This window comes from Neopelma chrysocephalum, unplaced genomic scaffold (genome assembly GCF_003984885.1).
Source record: "Neopelma chrysocephalum unplaced genomic scaffold, ASM398488v2 Primary Assembly neopelma1_67, whole genome shotgun sequence".
NCBI lineage: Eukaryota > Metazoa > Chordata > Aves > Passeriformes > Pipridae > Neopelma > Neopelma chrysocephalum.
In genome coordinates, this window is record NW_020897726.1 from 1,945,456 (window position 1) to 1,951,455 (window position 6,000).

The 6,000-nt window shown below is 39.9% G+C and overlaps 1 protein-coding gene across 5 annotated transcripts in view; it reads left to right on the forward strand.

The window, feature by feature from the left end:
• The window catches only part of ANKIB1 (ankyrin repeat and IBR domain containing 1), an 84,562-nt gene that overhangs the window by 25,352 nt on the left and 53,210 nt on the right, over nucleotides 1–6,000 (forward strand). Inside the window, exon 1 of one of the 5 annotated variants that reach the window (XM_027684824.1) lies at nucleotides 3,295–3,388. The exons of the other annotated variants lie outside the window; for them this stretch is intronic. The gene's annotated coding sequence lies outside the window, so the exon portion shown is untranslated. Of the gene's footprint in view, nucleotides 1–3,294; nucleotides 3,389–6,000 lie in introns of those variants that run through there. 5 annotated transcript variants of the gene reach the window in all.

A 6,000-nucleotide genomic window follows, 5' to 3' on the forward strand; every position in this document is an offset into this window, starting at 1 on the left:
TGATTTATAATTTAGACTCTGCAGTAAATATTTTAGAAACTCAGCTTTTAAAAATGAGCTGTTCAACTGCAGTATCCAAAGCAAATAAAATAGCTACCTTTTGAGCTAACTGTGCCTGAAGCAGAAGATGCTTTTAGGAATGCATTACAGTATTTCATCCTTTTACAAAAGCCAGGTGCTTTTGAAAAACAAGTGGTTTTAATATCTCCTTTCTTTATTCTTTTTCTGTAAGCAATTCGTTATCACTTGTCTTTTGAAACATTTAGAAGCCATGTAATGTTCATTAACTTTAGTCAATAGTATATTTTAATTTAATAATATTAAGATTAAAGTATGAGGAGCTATGTAAAGTCCTTTGAGCTTGGCTCATTTAGCAGTTCCACTACAATGTTTTTATAGTTTACATGACAAACTACCTAAGAAGTAGTTTTTAAGGTTAAGCTGCAAATTGTGTACAAACTTTTTAGGGTTAAACTGTGGAATTACACAGTGCTACATGTAAAAAAATGGTTGCAAATGTTTATTAGACGCAATCCTGATCTTTGCTCATTATATAGATAGTACTTTTTTGATGCAAGACATATATAGCATTTTCTTCTCTTGGTTATATCTGAGTATTTTTTTACTGATTTTGATAGATTTTCTAAGCAGTGTGATGTCATACAGTCTGTCTCCTTTCCTTTTTTCATTCCCCAGGATTTAGAACAGCTGCTGTATGAACACGTGCTAGTCCTACATTCAGTGAGAAATTCTGCTTCAGTATTAAAGCAATTTAAATTTAAATTGAGAAAGGTGTACTATCTCATGAAGGACTTGTGTGTTCAATATATGGTTCCTAATTGCATGTTAGAAGTATGGTGTTTCAAAAGTACTTATCTGATCCCCCTTGTACAAATATTTTATCATTCATTACAAATTTCTAGCAAGCACCGTGGCAGCATTTCAAAGGAGAAACTCCTTCTAAAATGCTATTAAGTCATTGCACTTGTCCTTCTTCAAACTCACTTCTATGATGATGCCCATGGAAAAATCAATAGTAATTGAGCAGCTGGTGCAACTGCTCTCAGAATCTCATTGTTACCTTGCTCTACCCATGTCTTTCTTTATCCACTCTTTTCATCTCGTGCTCAGTCTTCAAGCTCCTATGAGAGTGGCTGTCTCTTTGTTAAATTTTTATAAAGCTGTGATATCAAAGTGTTGCTTTTAGCAGTGCTAATAAGCCCATATAAATTACTTTTCATTGCCAAAGCAGAGGAATGTGATAGCCCTGATGGAGTTTATAAGAATCTTTCCTTAGACTTTAAGGTGAGTTATGAAACCATAACTCATAATTTGGTTTTTGTTAGGCTGGAACTTCTATTTGGCAATAGAGTAGTAAATACATTCTCTCATTTTGAATTGGATGGTTGATGTTTGGAATTCTGAAATAACTTGGGGTATATTTTGCAAACTTGCATTTAGTTTTTCCTGTAATCTTTGGTGTAAAATGTAATTATATTTGTGGTCATGATAAATATTATGAGGTTACGCTAAAGGCTATGATGTAGCCTTTCTGCTAGCACAGAGCTTGAAGATTTGGTGAATAGGTCTGCCAACCAAACAAATGGTCTTCTCTTTGTCCTATGAAATTCTATTCAAGTCTCATTTTATTTAGATAAAATACTTGAAAATTGTCACGTTTGTGTGGTCATTTTTGTTCCACTGTAGTGTTTTGTGATACACCACATTAAAAAATAGCCTAAGGATTTTTAATCCTGTGTTTACACAAACAACAAAGCAAGACCAGTGACACTGACATGGCACGCTACCCCTGCAAGCCTGGGAGCTGCTGAAACTGCTTTAGCAACACCTGTGTTCAGCCCCCAGGAACTCTCCAGGTCCCTGAGACTGACTGGCTGAAAGCTTCCAGACCACTTCCCTGCCACCTGTTTCTCCCCCTTCAGGAAGAAATACATGAGTTACATGCCCTTCACCTCCAAAAATGTGAAATGGGAGGCTGAAAGAGTGAACCAAGTTTCCCTTCTCTGAATGCCTGGTTCCAGCATTGGTGTTGTTAGCTTTACTGTCCTCTGAGAACATGTAATGGATTGGAAGCTCTTCATGGAAAAAATAGCTACACAAAGAGATGACAAGACTGGGCCCCTTTTAGCTGTTTTCAGATCCAGAATTTTGTTCCATCAGCTGACACTTTGTCCTTTTTCTCCTTCACTTGAACTAGAGGCTTCTTTGGTGGCGGATGCAGTGGGTCTGTTTGCTCAAAGATTAACTGAAGACTGCAAATGGGCAGATCTTGAATATATTACAGGACACTCATGAGCCACAGCAGCTTGAGAGAGGCAGCAGCTGTTACATCTTTGTTTCTTCTGGACTTCCAAACACGCTGGGAGCCAACTGTTAGAGCCAGAGTACAGAGACAGCTTCTCCCCTGTCTTTCTGTGTTTCTGCTGGCATGTTTAATTGCAATTCAGAATAGAAAAAATACTACAGTGTGGCCCACCAAATTTCCAAAGCATGAAAGGCTAATGCCTGTTGTAGTGTTACAAGAGGAAAGACCTTGTGGATACTGTGTGAAGGTGACAGGCATTAGTATAGTTTATTGTATCATGTGGTTTAAGTATGGAATTGCTTTCTGGGTTAGTTTTGACCCTGTCACTTCTCTCCTTGCATTCTTCCAGAGATGGGTTTCTTGCTATCACATCAAATATAAGCTGTTTGCCATCACCTGAAGGACTTTCATTAACTATCCCCATTCTATCATCTTTCATTTTATTTTGATAATGTGATGGTTATATTTACATTAGTCATTTGCTAAATTTTCATTACCTCTGTGTTGATTCTAGGTTTTGTGTGGAGTGTGCTTGTGTTTGTTCAAAGCCACATCATAGCTTTGTCTCATAATCCTTAAAATTCTCCCTTTTCTTTGACTTGAGATTCATTTCATTTGGAGTCTGGTCCTGTTACAGAAACAAGTTTTTTAGTATTTTTATTTCATTTACCTCACTATATCATGTCTGTGTCATATATAGCCCTTTATTGGGCTCATAGGCTGTAAACTTTTTTAATGAAAGCAGATATCACTGCTTTGTTCAGTGACTTACACAGTACAGTCTGCATATTCCTGAAATTCCCAGATGTTATGATAATGTACATAACAGTTCAAGCAATGTGCCTACAACTTTTATATTATTAGTTGTTAAAGATGGTATGATCTAATATATCCATACTCCATCAAAATGAAACAAAGTTGATTCTGTGTTGTAGTGGGCTGATTACAAGATGGAGTCTGCTTCGCCTTTATCTCGAGCATGGAGTTTAAAAGCCTTGATGCCACAGCTAGGCTGCAGCAGGAGCCGAGCTACTTGCCAAAGCTCCAGGAGGCACCTAACAAGCCAGCAAAGGCAGGCAGACTAGCAAAAAAAGATAAAAAGTTGTTACAATCAAAAAATGCGGGAAGGAGTTACTCTCCCAAATAAGGTATGCCAGGCAGATCTTGTTTGGAGACTGGGAACCAGCCAATGGACACTCAGGACCCATCTTGGTACCAGGCGACCTTTTCTTGGATACTGGTGAACTGGCCAGTGGGCGTCGGGGGGGCTACCACCGCGAGAGTATTTAGGGCCATGCCCGGGGACTGTGGGGGGGCTGTTTGAGGACAGCTGCGGGAGCGGCTGCCATACTGTTACCCTGCCGCTTTGGCTCCTTCCTCGGAGGATACAAGGCGACCAGGGAAGAAGCCCTGCAGAGATCTACCAGCTTCCAAGCCAGCAGCACTTCATGGTCCTGGTAACTCCTACCCTGTGCTTTTAACAGTTACCCTTAGCTTTTCCTACTTTTATATCTTCCTTCTTTCTCTTTGCTCCTTTGTGTTACAAAATAAAGTTGAACTATCGTTTTGGGATCCAGCATCTGGACTCATTTGTGCCTTAATCTCGCTTATGGGAATATTTTAGAACCTGGTTCTCCTCTGCATCTAAGCAGATTGGAACAGATGTATAGAAGAATAATTGAAATGTACAATTTTGCCTTTTCTGCACAGCAATAACTTGAGCTTTTTAGTTCACCCCACACAGACCCTCATTTCTCCCTGCCTAAACCCATTCAGATCTCATCTTCAACATCTCACTGGTACCACCCTGTCCCCAATTTCTCTCAGATTGCTTGGAGGCACCATCTTATCTCCTTATACTCCCAATGCTCTCTCTCATCCCTGCTTACGTTTGTTTAATACTCCAGTTTTGGGCAAGAGGCAGCGTGTTCTGCAGCTGATGCAAGCTATACATGTGCTAATTTCCAGAAATAAATACATGGCAATTGGTGATGTTACCTTCTAATTTCAAATGATGGAAGAAGCTTTTGTGCTTTTCTTGGTGTTATGGGCACTAGTTGGATCATTATTATTGATTTCCATGAAGATTCTGAGATCTTTCAGGCACTTGCTCTCATCTGATTTAGTTTCTAGTCTTGAGAGATGGTAGATACGGATTGACAGATAATACAATACTGTATATTAAACTATTAAACTTTTTTACAAACTTTACTGAAAATCATTCTTTCAAGTTATTTTTGAGATCCTAGCTGTTAAAGGTAATATGAACTGCTGGTTGATTAAGAAGAGTGTAGATTTTTTTCTTGGTTTTGTAGACTAAAGCCTGAAACTATCCAGTATTTGGAGTAATGAAGCTGGTTTTGCATCTGAAAACACATTAATCTACAGCACTGACGTCTGTGGTGCTCTCATGCAGTGCCTTTCTTGAAGAATATAAGTATTAGATCTGCATAGTATCTGCATGTTTATATTTTAAAACATAGAGATGACAGAAAGATACAAAATTATGCAGAATCCTTAGTGTAAAGAATCTAGGCTTTGGTTTGTGTATATAACTAAACATACGAAGCATGTCCGTTTGCTTTTAGATGAGTACCTACTTTATTGTTCCTTCTCTAGGTAACTCTGGTCACAGAGGAGAGCATGGGCAAGATGTTTAGCATGTGGAGTCAGCTGATTCGGCAGTGTCATTGTTACCTCACAAAAGCTCAAAATAAGGGTTGCCTTACCAAAATTTTATAGGAAAAAGGAATGAAAATTTTATAGGAAAAAGGAATGAAAATGGAGGCCACCAAGGCCACATCTCTCCTGTTTGAACAGACCAGACTGCACTGGTGAGATTAGGATGAAAGTGGTCTTTTTCCTCCCCTTCATGAGGTGATCTTTCGGAGAAACTACAGAGAGGAATCAGTGCAAGACTCCTGCTGGTGGGATCTCTTGCTGAATGGGATCTGAGCAAAGCCATAGTACGCCTGGGATGCATCTTGATACATAAGTTCATCAGGATAGCTGTCGGAGGTCAGCTCCAAGGAAACAAAAATATTTCATTGCAGGTCTTCCCCAGGTTTCCCCAATTCCTTTTCACATGAATCCATAGCCTGATTCCCTTTGATTTTCTGCAGCTCTATAGCCCTTGGATTCCTCTGTTTCTTCTGTCTATAAGGCTGGTGGGGCAGCAGTTAACTGTGTTGAAAAGCCAATGTGGAAATAGATGCTTTGAGATATTCCCAACAAGTTGAATATAAGGTACTGGGCAGCTTCTGCCCTGTCTAATTATATGTGCATATACAACGTAGTAAGTCTCAGTCCCCTAACCTGCTGTGCCTGGCATATTTGTATCCCAGCGTGTGCTTTGTGCAGTGAAAGGTCTGGCAGGGAGCAGTCTGGATGGGATGACTCATGCACAAAAGAGAGCTCCTAGAAGGTTCACTGTGCTACCAGCTGCAGCCTGGTGCTAACACCCCTGTCTGTCCCCCTGACATAAACCAACATGTGCTCTTTCCAGCTGCACAACTGGATAAGCTTCTGCTGTCCTGTCTCATGAGCGGAGATGCTCTGTCCGCCCTGTCTTTATGCAGCTCAATCTGCTGATTGCCTCCAGGTAAAGGTGAGAGGCTGGGGAGTGTAGCAGCTGGAAAGTGCTTTGAAGTATTTGTAAGGTGCAGTTGGTTTGT